The following is a 21,654-nucleotide window of genomic DNA, read 5'->3' as shown; positions in this document are numbered from 1 at the left end:
AATATAATAATAATAATGAATACTACTATACTAGTCATTAAGCTACTAATACAGACTGATGGAAATAAAGCAGGTCATGTTTGAAATTGTAACAGCTGAAATCAATAATATATTCAGAGTTCCGGTATTAACCTGCGGGCCGCATTAAGTGAAGGTGGGGGCCGCATGTGGCCCCCGGGCCGCCAGTTGCCCATGTATGCTGTGGGGTATACTACAATATAGCTCCATGAATTTATCATCTTTGCACTGATTGTTTTGCATGTGTGTACTGTATGGTGTTAGAGACGCGGTCTGTCTGGGTCTGACTGCCTTTGAAAGCCAGTGCCAGTCACTGCATCTGGCACAAGTTGGCACTGTGCCATCAGGGACACACACACGACACACACACACACACACACACACACACACACACACACACACACACACACACACACACACACACACACACACACACACAGGAGGGGAAGGAAGGCAGGGGGCTAATAGTTTTGAAGGAGGGGGGGGGGGGGGAACACAGATGCCATGGTAAGCAAGACTCCTGGTATGCTGTAGATGAGCTGTGAAGATGATCTGTGCCACACAGGGTGCATATGCCACGTCTGGGGGTTTGTTGGCATGTAAAACATTTATTGCGTAGGCTTTCAATAGGGAGACTGATTGGGAAAATGGCTGACACACGCACGCGCACACACACACACACGCGCTGCTGCACACAAACACGCATGCACGTTTGCTTGACACCAACACACACACACACACACACACACACACACACGCACACGCACGCACACACACACACACACACACGCACACACACACACACACACATTCCAGTCTTAAATGCACAGGGGTTTTATTTTGTTATTACAGAATGTCACGATACTGGATTTCTAACTTCGATACTCGATACCATTTTCTATACCACGCAACCACAGCGATTTTAGTGCAAAAATGTTTATTTTTATTTAAAGAAAAATACAGAACTTCCTGAGATAGATGGTAGTGCACTTTTTAAAGGCCTGCCTTTGATGTTTTCACATTCTAAGTACAAATAGGCCTTTAAAATAACTAGGAATAAGCCAAAGTAGGAAGGATACACATAAAAGTAACGTTGGTGTAAACCAACGGGAGAGGTAAAAACTGAATATCGATATTATCGATACTCAGTGGATGGACTGGAAAAGTCATATTGAAAATCGATGCTATATTCAAAATCAATACTTTCCGATAAATCGATATTTTTGACAACACTAATGGGGTCTGTCCGTTGCTTGATGTTAGTGAACTTATAGTATCTATGGTTGTACTTATCACCCAGACCAGGATGGTGAACATCAGGCTATATGTTTAACTGACCTATCAGAATTCCTCACAGTTCTCCCATCTGGAGTGTTAGACTGTAATATTTGAACTCTTTTAACATTGTCTTCTTGTATCAATCAATAAAAGAAGGGGATTCGCGTAATTGGCTGTGCGTCTGCGCCCAACAGTCTGACCTCGCATTGACGATGATCTCCCACTGTGTCATAGCCCGCGTCCACTAAACCAACACATTAATGAGTGTTTGTTTTACATTAGTGTCACTTTCTGCTCTCGTGAACGTCTCCTCAGCGCAGCCAAGCGGAACGATGTGGAGAACTATGGTTGGCTGGAGCCCTCATTTCATAGAGCAGTGCATCTCACTGTACTGTAGACTCACTAGTGAGCGAGGTGACTGACGTAGGCGGTTTGGGGGGGGCCAGCAGGGCGTGTCCTCACTTACAGTACATCGTTATTTCAGCATGCTTTATTCATGTTTATCCGTGGCATTGTAACTGATAGTTTTTTTTTACCCCCCGGCTGTGATTTTCCACATGGCCTGGTTCACTGCGCCTCTTGCATGCTCCGTCTCGTGGATGAGTGCTTGCTTTGAGCGGCCTGCTTGGCCCACATACAGCCCCGCCACACGTCCAGCGACCAGCACTCTGGGGGTTAAAAGCCTTTATTCAAACCGTAGGGTTTCCCATTTAACCATAAGGATGCTCAGGGTGATTAGAGGACCATTGTTTGCTCTCTGTGCCCTCCTTCCACGTGCCAACCTCTTTCTTTCTTTCTTTCTTTCTTTATTTCCATCTTTCTTTCTTTCACACACACGCTCACACAAATACAAGCATATCATTGCTATCGAGTGGAAACCTTGTAAATCCAATAATGTTTGCTTTTCAGGAAATGGAAATGGGCCACAGGATCCAATGTAACTATTGTTTAGGCAAGCACTTTTCATTGGTTCAATACTCACTGACACATAACCTCTTTCACTTGTGAATAAGTCAAACAAAATGTTCCGAGATTGGAAATATAGCTGATCTACAAGCTCTCAGCGCGCCGCGGAGTCGCGTTGCGACGCGCTGAGAGCTTGTAGATCTGCCACTTGTGTGCGGTGACTGACACTGTCCTATGATGAATTAGGGCATTGATTCACGAAAAAACAAAGGGTTGGAATATGGAGATACGTGGATATCACACACATTTACTCTCAGCAGGGGCTGATTGATCGTTGCTGCTAGAAGGGGCCGCCTGCCTCCTGTGTTGCCACGGCAACAGTGGACGCTCCAGATGTGGGTTAGGGATGAGAGATGACGCTCTCTCTCTCTCTCTCTCTCTCTCTCGTCTCTCTCCGTCTCTCTCTCTCTCTCTCTCTCTCTCTCTCTCTCTCTCTCTCCGTATCTCTCTCTCTCTCTCTGCGTCTGGCTGGTGTTAAAATGTGATGTCTCGACATCAGCTTTGATGTACTGTACTACTGAGTAGTCTGTTCGAGTCCATTACTTGCTAATGTCCTGCATGCGTGTTGTAGTGCAGTGTTTCTCAAACCTTTACATTTTAAGGTCTCCCCTTAACTCAGTGTACAAACAGTGTACAAATGGAACCAAATGGACCCTAATGGACCCTAATGGGACCCAAATGGACCCTAATGGGTCCAATGGGTCTATTTGGTTCCATTTGTACAATGTCAGAGTTACAGACTTGTATGGGTCAATTTAGACCCCCATAAAGGAACCCGCAAGTCCCTGGAATCGACTTTGAGTGTGCTGCCACGTTCGAGGTTTGATCCTCTCAGCTTGTGGGTAACATTTGCTACTGTATTGCTCAGTAAGGGCTGATGCCACGTATTAGTTTGTTATTTCCTTTTGCTGCTGGATCTGTATGGTATAGTGTCTTTTTTAGTCTTATCGTAATATGTGGTAGTGCCACACATGCACACTTATAAGAGTAGGTGTCCACTCGTGTTCTTATGTGACAGACAAGACATCATGCTTGACAGTGGCGGTGATCCTACATCATTCATAATGTTGTCGTATAATATCCGAAAACATTACAGTGCTGTCAGCCTTAATAGTCCAAATGATAAATCCGTGTGTCCAATTTGTGGAAAACCCTGAATCCCATGGCGACTACTTCGAAAGGAAGGAACGAAGAGTGCCTCGACCCACTCTCGCATTATCCTAATGGAAGTCAACCACAATGCATCATTTTCCGGTAACCACAGACAGTGCGTAAAGAATCATTACCATACTCTGTGTGGAGCCCGGCTCCATATGCTGAATGAGCTATTTTGGCGTTCACACACACCATCGGTTATAGAGAGATAATGAACGGGTTCTAACAGGACCCCGATATTAGCATAATGCCTGTTAGTCAAACGAGACTGAGACTAGGGGTGATGATTGACAGGTGGTTGTCCGGACAACTGCAACGGGGACTAACACTGACTACAGATTGGCGAATGTTGACTAAAATTAGCAGTCACACTTGGTGGGCCACCAAGAGATCTGTAAGACGCACACGGCATACATTAAGCCCAATATATACCTTTAAGAGCTTTTTTGTACCTAAAAAAAAGAGCATTACTGCATCAAAAGTAACCAACAAATTATACTGTAAAAACTGCTCAAATATTGACCAAATTGTCAAATTGTGAAAATAGGCGATCTACTGCTATTTTCACAACATTTGTCTGTGAAACTGAGTCAAACTAAACGCCTACAATTCCTACAATTCCAAGTTTTTGCCAGGGTTGGGGGTCCCCAGTTCAAATATGATTATTTTGGGGTGTCGCGACCTGAAAAGGCTGAGAACCACTGTATAACGGAGCATTAATTAGGCATTATCGCTCTGGAGGAGGAAATTGGTGAATTCACTTTTTCCTCCCATGAAGACCAAGCCAAGGCTGTCTGGTTGCAGATAGCAGGCTCTCTAAATATGTGACGCTCACCTCAATTACTCTTTCCAAGGCGCTCTTTGTGTGTACGTCTTCCAGTTACACAACGTTGGATAAACCTGCCTGTCCTGTAAAATGTAATAATGATTGATACTCTTGTGTGGTGTACCCGCTCATCCTCTGACAGGCCTGTCAGTCAGGTGTGAGGTGAGAGGAGCTGGGATACTAGTGGCTGGGCAATATATATTGTACAGGCATCATGTTATGGGACTAGATCAGACCTGGGCATTGTATGGCCCGGGGGCCGTATACGGCCCTTTGGTTCACTCTGACCGGCCCGTGTAGGGTTAATGGCAAATTTCAAAATAAACACATTTTCTAATTTTACCTCATGCATGGACTAAAGCTGCATTGCTTTTATTTTGAATTTCTTTATTCACGGCCTGCCTTACCGTACCCATAAAAAAGTGGCCAAAAAAAAGAAAAGTCGATGCCGAATGCAGGTTTTCAACAAAAATTGGACTGCTAAATATTTATTTACTGAAGTCCAAGGTAAAGCCGTGTGTTTAGTTTGCGTGGAGCACATCTTGCGGGGAGCACTGCCTTTTGGCTCGGCCCTCCACAATATTTTTTGTTGTTCATGTGGCCCCATGGAAAAAATTATTGCCCACCCCTGGACTAGATGGTCTGGGATTTTGGATATTGTAATCGTGATATGATGTATAAGTATTGTCTTTTGTGAAAGCACCAATAGCCAAACCTCACAATATCATCCCAATATGGATACTTGTATTTGGTGAGGTCACAAATATTGTTGATGATGTTGTTTGACTCTGTATAGCCCAGACCTACGTGTCACCTGTTCTCTTGTCATAATGAAATACATGTGTTTTAATCTCTTATATCGTCGTTGTCAGGCGGAAACCTCGTATCTCCAAGTTTCAAAAGTGTACGTTCTTTCGCAAAGTAAAGCCCTGCTTCATCGTACAAGGCTGTCGCACAAAAGTAGTGAAAACAGCAGATCTACAAGCACACTACAAGCACACTTGTGTGCTTGTAGATCTGCTGTTTTCACTCGTTTCAATAATTTTTAAAATGAATAATGCAAAACGAACGGTTTTGGACATACACGGTTTTCACCCGACAGCGACGATATTAAACCCTATTATTATTTATTTGCTTTTTGCGAAAAATATCCAATCTAAAATAATACTGCATACCAATCTATTAAAAAAACAAAACACAAAACAAAAAAGACAAAACAATTGAAATCAGAGTGAAACCTTTCTACCTCCTATAATGACCTAATAACACTCACTCCGTCACTGTGGTAGCGTGCTGAATAGTCAGCGTTTGGCACAGGCCTTCATCATATAGGCCACATGGGCAACTGGCGGCCCGGGGGGCCACATGCGGCCCCCACCTTCACTTAATGCGACCCGCAGGTTAATACCGGAATACTGATATATTATTGATTTCAGCTGTTATAATTCCAAACATGACCTGCTTTAATTCCTTCAGTCTATATTAGTAGCTTAATGACTAGTATAGGACTAATAAAATGTATTTTTTTATATCCAATGTATTTGTGTTCAAGTTCATAAAGTTAACATGAGTATATGATTAAATGTGTCAGGATTCCAATGCAAAAGAAGCAAAAAATAGCCAATCTAGAGTCTCAAAACGCATCGCAGCGCGATGCGTTTTGAGCTTGTAGATCTGCTATTTTTTGCTTATTTTGTATGAGATACTAGAATGACAAAGTAGTACGTAGCGATATGCATTGTGGCCCTCTGGAGTGAAGGTGGAAATATAGTGGCCCTCACCATCATCAACGTTGCCCACCCCTGATATAGGCCATAGTAGTGCGAAGATAAATATAGCCAAGAACCTGCTGGAACAAACAGTAGGCTAGTAGTCCAGTACATCTGCTGCATTATTTGTTAGCTACTGTATATAGCTAGCTTTAATGCAGAGCTATAATGGAAACTCTTTCATGCATGGTATCTCTTCCTCCCCCCCTCTCTCTCTTTCCCCCTCTCTCTCTTTCCCCCTCTATCTCTCTCTCTCTCTTTCCCCCTCTTTCTCTTTTAGGTCAAGGTGCGCTACCAAAAGCAGCTCTCCTGGTTTAGCTGTCAGCCACTCCAGATTATATGAAGTCCTCAACGAGGCCATTGACCACAGCGACCGCCTCTCGCGTCTGACACCATCTACCCTCTGATCCTCTCTGTGCAACCACCACCACACACTGCCCCCCCATCCCCTAACCCACCCGGCCAGCCGCCGCGGGGTTAGAGCTGCATTGGAATGGACACTGAGTCCACCCACTCGGGCTACTCCTATCACTCCAGCCGCTCCGGGAAATCAAACAGACATGGGTATGTTTCAGCGTTTTTTCTTTTTTGTTCTGTCCACCTGTCTTGTCTGTCTTGTGTTCCTACAGTCTCGCTCATCTCACCCTTTTTCTAGACATCGATCTGTTGTGTCCGTTCGTCACTGTATGCATAAATGGTAATAGAGTAAATGGTGCATTTATATAGTGCCTTCATCCAAGGCGCTTTGCAATGATCGTGCATTACATTCACCCATTCACACACACACATTCATACACCGATGGCGGAGGGAACCATCCAAGGCACCAACCTGCTCATCGGGAGCAATTAGGGGTTTGGTGTCTTGCTCAAGGACACTTCGACAGTGACTCTGAGGGAGCCCGGGATCGAACTGGGAACCTTCCACTTCCCAAGCGGCCGCTCTACCTCCTGAGCCATGCTGCATGCATTTAGTAATACGGTTATCTGTCACACATGGCCATCAATCTGGTGTGAGGTTTAGCCGCTGCTTATTGCGTGGGATTTCTCTCCATCCCCGGCCGGGAGTGCATTCGGGGACAGTGGTGCGGACTGTGGACCTTGCCGAAAGGCTTGCTTTTATGTCTGCCCGGCTGCTCTTCGAATGGAGTTTGTGTCTGTTTGTTTGTTTTCCGTTAAAGCAAACCACATGTCGTGTCGGCGTGGGAAAACAAACAATTGGAGAGAGAGACCCAGAGAGAGAGAGAGAGAGAGAGAGAGAGAGAGGGAGGGAGGAAGAGAGGGAGAATGACAGAGCGAGAATGCGAGAGATTCAGAGATGGGTAAAGCTTGTGGATTAGGGTCGTCGCAGCTGACTGCCTCTAGCTCTAACCCATTTCACTGATTGTCCGGGCCTATTCAGCAAATGAGATAGTAATTCTCGTCCTCGTCTCCATCTCATATTCATTGTGCCACCGTCCTACCCTTCTCTCTGGTTGGCGTGAGTGCAGGGGTGTCACACCAAATTCTGGGCCCTGGGTACAAGGATTGACTGCGGGCCCCCCATGAATGTTAACTATTGAAAAATAGCAGATATACAAGCTCACAGCGCGGCACCGAGTGCCGCGCTGCGAGCTTGTATATCTGCTATTTTTGAAAAATCGTGAAATGTGTGCAAGAAACCTATGTCAAGGACCCCCAAGATGATATGTATTTGGCCACGGACCCCGATCTCAACATATTTAGTTCCAGGGACCCCCAGAAGCAAAATTTGAGTTAGAAATGTTCGCTTAAAAAATACATATATTCAAAGATTTTCACACTTTTTCACAACTTTTCAAAAATAGCAGATCTACAAGCTCGCAGCGCGGCACTCGGTGCCGCGCTGTGAGCTTGTATATCTGCTATTTTTCAATAGCTAAAGTTATTAGGGCCCCTCCACCTTGGGCCCCAGTAACTCAGTCCCACTTTCCTACCCCTTGTGACGCCCCTGCGTGAGTGTTTGTGCACACGTCATGCCATCGCAGTGCAACCGAGCACACGTTCATGAGGTGTGCGAGGCACCAGAGAGGAACGGAGTGCGCATGTACTGTACCTGTATGCCTGTGTGCACTAGGGCATTCACGAATAGTGATTTTTAGGTATTCGAATTATTCGACCTCAAAGTATTCGAATAGTCGCATATTCGACAGGACTGGCCAAACTGTCAAATATTAAGTAAGCAAAAGGCGGACATTGTGAAAATAGCCGATCTACATGCTCACAACGCCTCGCAACGCGAGGCGTTGTGAGCATGTAGATCTGCTATTTTCACAATATTTATCTGTGGAACCGAGTCACATTAAATGTAATACCTACAATTCCAGGTGCTTGTCAGAGTGGGGGTCCCCAGTTCAAATATGTTTATTTTGGGGGTCACGGCCTAAAAAGGTTTGAGAACCCCTGGTATAGAGAATTAACAAATTCATCTACCAGGGGCATTGACAACTCATTCTTATGACTTCTTATCTAGCCAAGCTTTATAAACTATATATTTGTTAAAGAGAGATAAAAAAAAAAAGAAAATATTCGACTTCAGTGAACAACGTCGAATAGTGACTTTGATATTCGAATATTCTAATATTTGGTGAACGCCCTAGTGTGTACTAACATGATGTGTAGTGTTTGTGCTGTACACCACTGGTTCCCAAACACCGGGTCCCATTTATGGGTCACGGACATTTTGCAAAAACCTTCACAAAGACTAAACATTTCACGAATAAAAAAAAATGAATTTTAATGATAAGTAAGTAATTTCACGAATAAATAAAAGAAAATTAGAATGTGGTGTAGATCTGCTATTTTCACGAATTTGGGTCCCGGGCAAACATGTAATTTCTCCTTTGGGTCTCGAGCTAAAAACTTTGGGAACCACTGCTGTACACTGTGTGTGTGTGTGTGTGTGTGTGTGTGTGTGTGTGTGTGTGTGTGTGTGTGTGCGTGGGTGCGTGCGTGCGTGCGTGCGTGCGTGCGTGCGTGCGTGCGTGCGTGCGTGCGTGCGTGCGGACAGGGAATTACTACTTTGTGGGGACCTCATGTCCCCACAAAGATAGTACAATCGGAGAAAAAAACCTTGTGGGGACACATTTTAGTGTCCCACAAGGTGTTTAGGGGTTAGGTTAAGGGTTAGGGTTAGGGTTAAAAATGAATGGAATGTCCCCACAAATATAGTAGACTAGTGTAATGTCCCCACAAAGTAGTAATTGCAAACCTGTGTGTGTGTGTGTGTGTGTGTGTGTGTGTGTGTGTGTGTGTGTGTGTGTGTGTGTGTGTGTGTGTGTGTGTGTGTGTGTGTGTGTGTGTGTGTGGCACTGAGTGTAATGTGTGCCTGTCTATGAGCTGATCCTGTAAATGTGTTCCACATGTACTTCCATGTATCACTTGCCTTGGATATAATGTATAAATAATGAAATAATGTCATTAATATGATGTAGTCCAGTGTTTCTCAACCTTTTTTCTGCATGGGCACACTTTTCATGTCCCAAGAATCCATGGGCACACCAACATAATATGGGGTGTAAATATCGTCACTGTCCTCAACTGGGGACCCCTCCTCCACCCCACGAGCACTAAGAGTTGAGGCATTACATTTTGTATAACACGGTTCTATTGTGAAAACACACACACACACACACACACACACACACACACACACACACACACACACACACACACACACACACACAGAGAGAATTGTGAAAATAGCCGATCTACATGCTCACAACGCCTCGCAAGATCGGCTATTTTCACAATTTCTGCCTCTAATATTTGACAATTTGGCCAATGTTTAATTTGTCATTTTAGAGGTGTTAAAAAGTCCTTAAATTGTCACTTTAGAAATGTGCATATACCCTCTATATACACTTCAACTTTATGCTGGTTTGTTTACTGTTGAGGAAGAAAACAATGTTGAACATTAAGTTAATCATCTGGGGACCCACCAAAATAATTTGGGGACCTCCCTCCCTGCGGGTCCCGACCCACAGGTTGAGAACCACTGTTTTATTCCATGTGTGTGTGTGTGCGTGTGTGTGTGTGTGTGTGTGCGTGCGTGCGTGCCTGCGTGCGTGCCTGCGTGCGCTCGCGCGTCTGTGTGGGTGCGCTCGCTCGCAGGGACCGGAGTCGCGAGAGGCACGGCCAGCAGCAGTAAGGACAGCAGTCGGTCGGAGAGGTCTGTGGTCATCAACCCCCCGGACACCCCCTCCCAGGAGTCCCCCGTCCAGAACGGGGAGCCCCTGCCAGGAGAGCCCACCCCCCCGGCAGAGCAGGGGGACGACACTCAGGTAGAACCTGTTTACCCATTCAGAACGGGTACACCTTATTGTGTATCGTTATTTTATGCTTTTTTCTTCTTTTTTTCTTTTTTTTATCCCACGATTTTGCAACCCATTTTCACCCAGTGTCAATTGCCTATGTAATCCTGGGCTCTGCTCTCCCTCTGCTGCGCCTGGGGAGACAACGGACTGACCTCATGCTTCCTTCAATGCATGAGTAGTCCAAGTTGTTTCTTTTCACCTGACAGGGGGGATTTCCCAGGGAGGACGTAGCGCGTGGAAGGATATTCCAACCAGTTCCTTTCCCCTCCATCAAGCGCCCCGGCTGGCCAGGGGGGGGCATTATAGAGACCAGGATTACTGCATGTGTTTGTGAGGGTATCAACCCTAGGGGACACGGGGAGAACATGCAAACTCCACACAGAAAATGTTATGCTTTAACTATTGAAAAATAGCAGATATACAAGCTCACAGCGCGGCACCGAGTGCCGCGCTGCGAGCTTGTAGATCTGCTATTTTGAAATAGCAGATAAAAAAAAAAAAAAAAAAAAAAGAAAAAGCAGATCTACAAGCTCACAACGCCTCGCACTGCGAGGCATTGTGAGCTTGTAGATCGGCTATTTTCGGCAAAGAGGTAAGAGGTTTGGTGTAGAGGGTAAAAAGAGCAGACTAAGTACAGAGTGAAAGGTCAAGTTTATTAAGTATTGACGGTTCAAGTGTCATCCGAAAACACAAATTGACATGAATCCAAAATGCACTGATGATTGTGCTGTCAAACAATGAAACTATATGGAATCTATGAAAAGGTTGTGGGGGGTCCCTGCTCCATCTCTCTCTCAACTAAGGGGTCCTTGGCCTGAAAACATTGAAGACCCCTGATATAGAACATGCAGGAGGAGTGTTAATGTAACTCTGGGAGTGTAAAAAATGTACCCACGAACGGGGGGGTTCCACTTTTCATGTGCCTTTTGAACGTCACGTCAAGTAATCCCATTTCTTTAGGGTCAGTCCCAGGACGCGCTGAGCCATCTGAACTCGTGGCCTTCTAAACTGATATATACACAGCTGGCTGCTAATCGCCATCGCTACAAGACCATAATCACTATGGTGACAAGGGACCATATAGGTCAACGGGTTTTGATCTCTCTTTTAGGCCTGCGTGGATTTGTGAAGGCTGCACCGCCGCAATCCAGTGTGTGCACACACGCGCGTGTGTGTTTGCATTCTGTATGTCCCCCTGTGACTTTCTAGCTCAGTGGCAGAGTTCATTGAAAAGGATGGTTACGTTAGAAGAAAAAAAATGTGGGGGGGGGGGGGGGGGGGGGCACATGCTCAATTCTATGGGGCCTTTCTGTGGTGAGTTTGCATGTTCTCCCCGTGTCTCCTTGGGCATAGGCCCTCACACAAAAACATGCAGTAGTCCTGGTTTCTATACTACCTCCCCCTAGCCAGCTGGGTGCTCCCCAACGTCCCCTGGCGCGGCAGGGGGAGAGCGGAAACCAGGACTACAGGTTAGGTAGTCACCGGGTGAGAAAAATGGGTTGCAAAACAAAAAAACAAAAAAAAATAAAAAAATGCTCAATTCTATGACTGTGAATGGAACATAAGCCCCACCAAATAAACTGTAGAGCAGGGGTTCCCAAACATTTTTTGTCTCAGGGCACCCCATAAATATTCTTTTAATCCGAGGCACCCCTACATTACAATTTTCACTCGCAGCACCTTATATTTATAGCATATCGTCGTTGTCGGGTGGAAACCTTGTATGTCCAAAACCGTTCGTTTTGTATTTATCATCTAAAAACTGTACTAAACTAGTGAAAACAGCCGATCTACAAGCACACAACGCCTTGTAGATCGGCCGGGTACAGAGAGGGGGAGATAAATTAATTGCTCCAGTAAAATGAAAGATAGTGAGAGTTTAAGATCAGTCAGATGTACTAGTCAACCACACAGAGAGTGAGAGGAGAGAAAGGGAATGGGTGACATATATTGTTCTGCCTTGGGCTGCCGACACCGACTCTTTGACCTACTTGACTTCCCTAGAGCAGGGGTGGGCAACTTTGATCCTCTATGTATGCCATGGAGGAAGGAGAGTATTTTATCATTACATGTGCATATTGTCCCTTTTGGCAGAAACCTTGTTTGTCCAAAGCCATTACTTTACAGGAAATTAAAAAATAACCTGTGTTCTGTGTGCAGTGCATCCAATGTAGTTATTATTATTTATTTGCAAGCTATTTTTGTTAATAATTGTCAATGGTAAAATGTTAATACATTCCACATAAAGACTTATCCACTTTCAACCTGGTATCCCTATTTTGGACATTATAGGTGTGGAGTAGTGTTGCGCGGGTCATGTTTTTTTCATAACCCGCACGACCCACAGCCCGCACGGAACGTAACCCGCCCGCACCCTCGCCGCAGAACAATATACAAATCAACAAATCCGCCCGCCCCGCAACCCGCATTTAAAAAAAAGATGGTATATCATCTCCACAATAGCTCATCTTTATATACGGCTCTTCTAAGTACCCAAAGTCGCTTTACAGAAAGGTTTACAGTAGCACAATATTGTCATGGGCTAAATAAACAAACGTGGTGTTCAAATTGGCGTTTAGCCTAAAAGACATTCATTCAAAGACGTTCATTCTCTCTGGGGCATCGTCGGGGTGAGAATGGCGTTTCAGGTTTTATGTCAATCATATTTATACAGCGCCTCGCACATCAGAGTTGCCGTGCGACGACCCATACCTTTTCTGAGCTGAGGTCTCGCAACAGGGTGTTTTAACAAAGAAACAAGCCTATATCCATATCAATAGACCTGTAGGTGTTGAACGACTTTCGCGGGACGTCTCTAGAAGAGCGACCCCCCAAACATTGAATCAGCGCTGCAACACTGCTCGCACTTTAAACAGACAGCAAAAGACGGACAATATTAAATCCTGTTGGTTATTGATTAATCACCAGATTGGAGAGAAGGGAGCGACTCGACTCGAGGTGAGCGTGGTTGGTTCATTCAGTCAAAAAATCCTTCTCACTTGCGAAAGTTGTGTTTCGTTGACTGGCTGGTTATATAACTTAACCGACACAAAGTATTTATAAACGGACTTGTGTGGATGAGAGACATATAAGTGAAATCCTGATCAACGACACGCGTTGAATTGTTTGTGCATCTTCTCTCTGCTGTGCTCACGACCTCACGTTGTGTCAAATGTTGGCAAAATGAGGTTCGCGGCCCCAACAGGAGCGGGACGGTCCTCGCACCAAGGAGCGGAGGAGAAACCTCGCTCCTCTCTGGCGCATTTTAAAACTCGCTCCCTCGTGCTATTCAAACGTTGTATTCTTATTCTTATAGGCCTACTCTTATTAAGAATAAAAGGCAAATAAGAACAGGTGATTATTCTTATTTATTTTTTGCACATGAGAGTGGTGATAACCCGCCCGCCCGCCGCCCGCCAATTGAGTCTGAAAACCTTGACCCACCCACCCGCATGCGGGGCGGGTTGGCGGGCGGGTGGGGGCACCGGGTCGGCCCGCGCACCACTAGTGTGGAGACTTTTTTATTTTTTATTATCACAATAACAGATACTGTACAAGGTCACAAGATACTCAAGATACTCGCATGATACTGTCATACCTAAGTATTCATTCATATTCATATTCTAGGCATTCATTTTTGATGATATGAAACGATGATAAAAACGAAATAATAAAAACATGAAATATGAACATTACAAGGTTCATGGGTGCAAGCGTATTTCATGCAAAACCGCCGGTGTTTTTCGTAAAATCGCCATCTGACATATTTTGCTTTCTCCGTGTGTGTGTGTCGCCCTCTGGTCGTGTTAACAGCATTCCATGCTGTCATGTGATTGTCAGCTTGTAACTAATGTCCATTGTCTGTGGCGGTAAGGTAATCTGGCGTGGTATTACATGAGCCCTCCAGACAAATGTGTCCAAATGGTACACCGCTACGAGCACCGTGGCGTCAGTTCGGCAAAAGCTGGGGTATGGCAAAGATGCGAGTCCTCATGGAAAAGAGGCATTACATTTTGTATAACACGGTTCGAGGCGTTGTGAGCATGTAGATCTGCTATTTTCACAATGTCTGAAAAAAACTATTTTTTCAGTTTTTTACACAGGTTTCTACGGTTTCTTGGGCTTGATATGGCAGCCTGGAATGGTTGTTCGAGTGCAGCTAAACTTAGCATGTTAGTAAACGTGCCACAATTAACAATAATGCATTGCACCTGTGCAGCTGACCTGCGGAATCTGGGAATATACCATTTTGTCAAGCTGGGAAGAATACAACTCTGGAGAATATAATCATAAAACCTTGTTAAAGTGACCATTTTGTTAAATTTGGCATTTGTAGTTATTTTACTGTAATTTAACAACATAATAACCAGCGCAGATAGACAAAAAGACATTCATAGATTTATATTTAAAAGTAACTTTTATTTTCCCCCCTGGACCCAGGGTATGGCAGCTGCATACCCCTGCCATACCCAATTGACGCCCCTGTACGAGCACCGGCTCACCCCGGCCGGTGCTTTTTAAGAGCAGCTCTTTGTGAGCGCTGGGCAACCCCTTAATAGGCTCCGGTGCAGAGGAATTCTCACAGACGGAGATTAGCCCTCGTATACAGCCAAACGCCACTCTGACGGAAGCTGATATGGATAATCCGCCATGTTTATGCACACGCCCGTGACATAAGGGTATATAATATAGATCTGTGTGTGTGTGTGTGTGTGTGTGTGTGTGTGTGTGTGTGTGTGTGTGTGTGTGTGTGTGTGTGTGTGTGTGTGTGTGTGTGTGTGTGTGTGTGTGTGTGTGTGTGTGTGCGCGCGCGCACACACACAAACTGTATGTGTGTGTGTGTGGTTTTGGTGTGTGTGAGTCATGCTCCAGCCCTAGAACGGTGAGACTATTCATGCCCCCCCCCCCCCCCCCACCCCATCTGTATAGTTAGACTGAGACATCATGACTTTAGTGCCTCAAGGTTGTAGCTTTGGTTTCTACAAGATGCCAACACTAGTGTGTGTCTTACATGGACAAAGACTCATAGACTGGCTGGAAGCCTGATTTTTATACTTTGTCGTACGATGGTCCTCCAAGAAAATGGTGTCATGGTATCTTACGATAAATGTGAGTCTGAACGAATTACTTCAAACTCGGCACGCACGTAGTCGAGAACTCGAGAGCGTGCGGTGCCCGGCATCGAGTCGTTTGGGTAGGTCAGTGTTTCTCAAACCTTTACATTTCAAGGTCTCCCCTGCTTAACTCTGACAGTATACAAATGGAACCAAATGGACCCATTAGGGTTCCATTTGTAAACTGATAGTTACAGACTTTGTATGGGTGAATTTAGACCCCCATAAAGGAACCCACAAAGTCGCTGGAATCCACTTTGAGAACCACTGGGATAGGTTGTTGTCCAGAACCACCGATCTGACTGATATGCCCATATATGGGTATACATGTAATACTTATGACATCAGGGATCTCTATATATGGGCATAAAAGGGACAAGGACAGACAGTACAGAGATCTCCATATATGGGTGTAAAAGGGACATGGGCAGACATACAGATACAGGGATCGGTCAGTGAATAAGGAAGCAAATTCATTGCAGGCCCTGATAGATAGAAGTTCAGAGGCTGCTGACACTTGAGGTTTTGTTACCCTGTTGACGGTAGCAAACAAGGCATGTGCATTATTATTGGATTTGATGATAACGCCAGAGTGGGGCCGCCGGCGCCTTGCCTTTCTAAAATGTGAAGTCTCTCAATAGCTGGCATAATGAACATTGAGATTTGTCTTTTTACTACGGTCTGCATTCAGCTTGTCGACACACTCTTTTATTCTCTTTTTTTAATTCTATTTTAACCAGCATGGTATTTCTCCACGGGAATCTTTTCTCCATGGAAAACAGGAGGAAACTTGCTAGGCATTTTAGATGCATGCCATTGATTCTTTTGCCTAATGCTTTTTTTTATAATGAACATAAAAGCGTGCACATGCACACACACGTACACGTGCACACGCGCGCACGCACGCACGCACGCACGCACGCACGCACGCGCGCGCGCGCGCGCGCACGCACGCACGCACGCACACACACACACACACACACACACACACACACACACACACACACACACACACACACACACACACACACACACACACACACACACACACACACACACACACACACACACACACACACACACATTCCTTTTGTGTTTGCCACTCTCCACCCAGAACAATGGGCCTTAGTCACTGTCTTTTGGGGGTCACATGTTAGCCAGGCTCTGATGTGGTTTGTGATGGCGTTACAGGCCTTAAAATAATCCATATTCACTCTGCTGGACAGAAAGTTCTTTCTTTTTCTCCATATCTCTCTCAATGTCCCATCTCTCTAACTCTCTACGTCTCTCTATCCCTCTCTCTTTCTCTCTCTCTCTCTCTCATTATCACTTCAGATTAAGGGTGCAACAGTTAATCGAACGCGCTGTGAGCTTGTAGACATTTAAAAAGTAGTTGTCGTTGATCAACACTTTTAGTGCCAGTTAAATAGATCCATATGCTGATAGTAATCATAGCTATACCGGTAGGTCTCCATGTCTCTCCAGCTCTTTATTAACCCATTTAGAACCGGTACACATTTTGTGTATCGTTATTTTATGCTTTAACTATTGAAAAATAGCAGATATACAAGCTCACAGCGCGGCACCGAGTGCCGCGCTGCGAGCTTGTAGATCTGCTATTTTTGAAAAATCGTGAAAATTAGAATTTTGACCCGATTCTATAAGTGTCTTTTGAATCCTTCTAAGATTTTTTGAAAAACCTATGTTTCTATGTCAGCAATCTGGCCAGCCATCGTCAAAGAAAAGCTCCTTTTCACTTAAATGGAGCTCAGTTAGTCTGTTCTTGAGAGATTACTATGTCAGTGGTTCTCAAACCTTTTCATGTGAAGGACCCCCAAAATGATATTTATTTGGCCACAGACCCCCATCTCAAAATATTTTTGAGATTTGGCCACAGACCCCCCCCCCCCCCCCCACCTGAAAATGTATTTTCTGTTCATTAAAGAGCAATGAGTACTGTCAGAATAGAGTGATTTAACCTTTAAACAATTAGTTTGGGTTTTTACCAAATAATATCACTTACCTTACCGTTAACGTCGAAACTAATTGGTTTCCACATAAACTGTACTGTCAAAATGTACATGCTAAAACGATCTAAACAGGGTAATTTGCAGGCAGTAGGAATTTAGCAAGTTGAATAAATGAACAGGGGCATTCCACGCGCTGCACACCGGGATATTGTTTTCTCGCCGGTCGGGCATATTTTCACACATTTGCACGCCATTCAGATTCAGATATGAGAGGTGTGGAATGCGGGTTTCACTGCACGTCCCCTCCAGTTAACAGGATGTGCTCTGATTCATAATGTGGTGGAAGGTGGAGAGTATACCTCCCGTTAAATTAGCTTTGTTTTAAGGCGCTCGGCGAGCCAGAGGAAAGAGGAAAGAAGAGAGTGGAATAGAAATGAGCCATGGGAAGGTAAAGTGAGATGAGTCCGATAATGGTGACATTTACAGAGCTGACCTCTAGTCTGCTCATACATGAACATGACTCTCTCGCATGGAGAGCCATGTCATGAACCGCTGCCAGGGGCGTCACAAGGGGGGGGGGGAGTGGGACTGAGTTACCAGGGCCCAAGGTGGAGGGGCCTTAATTATTTTATACTTTAGCTATTGAAAAATAGCAGATATACAAGCTCACAGTGCCGCGCTGTGAGCTTGTAGATCTGCAAGCTCACAGCTCAAGGCATGAAAATCTTTGAATATTTGTACTTTTTAAGCAAACTAAAATGTTGCTTTTGTGGGGTCCCTGGAACTAAATATTTTGAAATGGGGGTCCGTGGCCAAATACATATCATTTTGGGGGTCCTTCACATGAAAAAGTTTGAGCACCACTGACATAGAAACTTACGTTTTTCAACAAAAAAAAAACATAGTTCAGGGGGCAAGACCATTTAGGTTGAATGAGCTTTATTGACAAGAATGGCAGCATACATATGACAAAGGCAGCACAGATAAGCAACATATGAAGCATCCTATAGCCTAAGCATCCTATAGCCTAATCATCCTATAGCCTAAACAGCAGCGTGAATACAGCCTAACTAAACTATAGCGGAACTTAAGTTTGGCCATGGATTCGACCCTCGGATCATTGTACCGTGGTCACGATAAATGTTTAAGCTATATCGTGAATGAAGCTCTCCGCGGTCACATGATCCGAGACCCCCAGCAAGGGAAAGCCTAATCCTGAGGTGGAGTTGGGGAAGGAGGTGGGGCAGCGTTGAGTCTAGCAACTGACACTAAGCAGGTTAGATCTCCTTAACTGTTCTGCTGCTGTTGACGGTGCTCACCGTCATTGAAAGGGTTAATACCATGGCGCCGTTGACGGTGAGGACTGTGAATCTTACTGTATATACAGTAAAGATATTATTACTTACTGTACGTCGCTCCGGTCCCGCCCGCATCGGCAATGTCCGCGATTTGTTTACAACGCACGTCGGGCGTGCACGCGAAGTTAACGTCCTCCATAGTAAATCCATTGAGAGGCCCATAAAGAGACCTCATTTTCTCCAAAAGGGACATTCTTATACAAAGGATGGTCTCCACTCTTCCATACTGTATACAAAAGGTGGGCGCAGCCATGTTCTCTTGTGGGCCCACACTGTCATGTGACTAGATGACGTAATCGTTGCCGTCAAGTGATAATCCAAAAAAACAAAAACAAACCCCTTCCGGCCCTTCAAAATAATAGCGGCGGCCTATGGAGGAAACGGCGTGGCACCGAGGCACCAAGCAACTTTCAGATTAAGAGGCACTAATTGTGTTAAGTACTCTGGGTAAGGGGCCGGAGTATAAGACTCCGCCCACCTGGGGCGCGCCGTCAACCCCTTAGCTCTCACCCCCTGAACTGGCTACGTCATTCTTCCTGCGCTATATAAGGATTTAGAAGACATTTATATAATCGTGTCAAAAATATTTTTTCAAGATTTTTCAAAAATAGCAGATTTACAAGCTCACAGCACGGCACCGTGCTGTGAGCTCCTATATCTGCTAAAGCACAAAATAATGCATAATAATGCGTTCCCATTCATGGGGGGGCCCGCAGTGAATCCTTGTACCCAGGGCCCAGAATTTGGTACGACACCCCTGCATGAACCGCTGCCTCTGCATTCCTCTGCTCGCTCACTCGCTGGCCTCTCGCTCTTAGCCTTCTACCGCTTCCCAGTTCACCGACCCCGACCCCATGTACCTTTTCTCCTTCTCACTTCCGTCGCTTCCCTCGTCCACTCCCGTTGACATCCTATACATCCTATACATCAATGTGATTGTGAGTTAATGGGGTAGAAGTACTTGTGTACGTGCAGTGCACTACTCATGTACTTATGCTGCATACCGGTATACGTATTTCCAGCTGTGCCACAGTAGTGTATAGGTACGTGGTGACAATGTTTCCTATGAGCAGGTAATTGGAAATATGTGTGTGTGTGTGTGTGTGTGTGTGTGTGTGTGGGTATCGTGTTCCGTGTTCAACTAAAATAGGCAGGTACTTATTAATAGGCTGCTGTGGAATTCCATTCCAGTACAGCACACACACACACACACACACACACACTGGGCCGACTGCCCCCCCCGTGTGCGCAAATTATTTTTTGAAAACAAAACTAAATCAATTAACCAAGCCTAGCGCGGGGCCCTTGAAGGTGCAGGGCCCTGTGCGACCGCACCGTTCACTCTACCATAGAATCGGCCCTGCACACACACACACACACACACACACACACACACACACACACACACACACACACACACACACAATTTACAATTTAGGCATTTAGCAGACACTCTTAATCCAGAGCGATTTACAATAAGCAAGGACGACACAGGGTAACACATCAAATGCACAGCAATAGTAATCTAGGTAAACCAGGAACCCTATCATCAGTCTACCTAACAGTAGAATAACCAAAACAATCTATAATATGTACATTGAAACTATACACACTATAGGATGCCAAGTCAACAATGACCTGGCAACAGTCTACATAACATGCTATCTACCGGTAATTACATTTTAGCCTTTGCATAAGCCTGCAAGGTTGTCGAGGCTAGGGCAAGTGCCACGCGCACGCACGCACTCACGCACGCACACACACACACACACACACACAGGGACATGCTAGGCCCCTGATTCAGCCCGGGAAAAAGTTGGAGAGGCCCTCATTGCGCGCTATAGAGAGAGATCTCTCTCTATAGCGCTGCTGTTACTCAAAGATTTGTGACAAAGTGACAAGCCAGTGGGCCAATTACATGAGTTATATTTCGTCGTTGTCGGGTGGAAACCTTGTATGTTCAAAACCGTTTTTGTTTTGTATTTATCATTTTTAAAACGATTTAAACTAGTGAAAACAGCCGATCTACAAGCACACAACGCCTCGCACCGCGAGGCGTTGTGTGCTTGTAGATCTGCTGTTTTCACTAATTTTGTGTGACGGCCTTTCAGGGCTTTGCCTTGCAAAAACATTTACACATTTGAAACTTGGAGATACGAGGTTTCTGCCCGACTATGACGATTTACTTTGTTGGCCGTCCAGCCCCCAAAATGGAACAAAGGCCGACATATATATATATTTTTCCTAATGGCCGGCCTGGACCGGACGGGAATGAACCGGCCGTTCGGGAGTTGTCCCGCTTTTCCCAATGGCCAGCACGTCCCTGCACACACACACAGACAGGCACAGTGGGTAATCAGGAGTCAACAGGAGTCAGTTGCGAGAGCTAGTCTGTTTCTTCTGCCCCTTGCCTCTCACAGCAGGTCTCCTTCCTAATGGCTTCATCAGGTAGCCCTGTCCATATGGCCTGAATATGGGCCTTTTTACGGACCATTAGTTGTAATTAGAGGATGGAGCATCAACCGTAGTGTACACCTGGCCTCTTCAACAAGGGGTCCGGGACCCCTAGGGGGTCCTCAGAGTTACTACAGGGTTAGGTGTGTGATGGGATTTTTCACATTTACCATTTAAACTCTGGCATCCATTTTCTGAGGGGAACATAGCAGATCTACACAGCATAGACTAGAGGAACATAGCAGATCTACAAGCTTTCAAGGCCTCGCGCTGCAAGGCGTTGAGAGCTTGTAAATTGGCTATTTTTGTCTGGGAGGTTTTGTGTAGAGAGGAAAAAGAGCAGACCAAGTACAAGTATTGAGAGGATCTCTGGGAGAGAGGATAATTGGCTTATTAGGTGAATAAATGGCAGACT

General features: G+C 45.2%; 1 pseudogene across 1 annotated transcript in view; it reads left to right on the top strand.

Annotated features, from left to right (window-relative positions):
* The first annotated feature begins 6,505 nt into the window (after nucleotides 1-6,505).
* Nucleotides 6,506-21,654, top strand: part of LOC308307816 (vang-like protein 1) — a 37,859-nt pseudogene continuing 22,710 nt past the window's right edge. Inside the window, exons 1-2 of the transcript in view lie at nucleotides 6,506-6,576; nucleotides 10,141-10,310. The product of the transcript in view is annotated as a vang-like protein 1 (transcript). The remainder of the gene's footprint in view (nucleotides 6,577-10,140; nucleotides 10,311-21,654) is intronic.

Source organism: Nannobrachium achirus (genome assembly GCF_963921795.1).
Source record: "Nannobrachium achirus genome assembly, chromosome: 22".
Lineage (NCBI taxonomy): Eukaryota > Metazoa > Chordata > Actinopteri > Myctophiformes > Myctophidae > Nannobrachium > Nannobrachium achirus.
The sequence above is the reverse complement of the archived record's forward strand: the minus strand, read 5'-3'. Positions and strand labels throughout refer to the sequence as shown.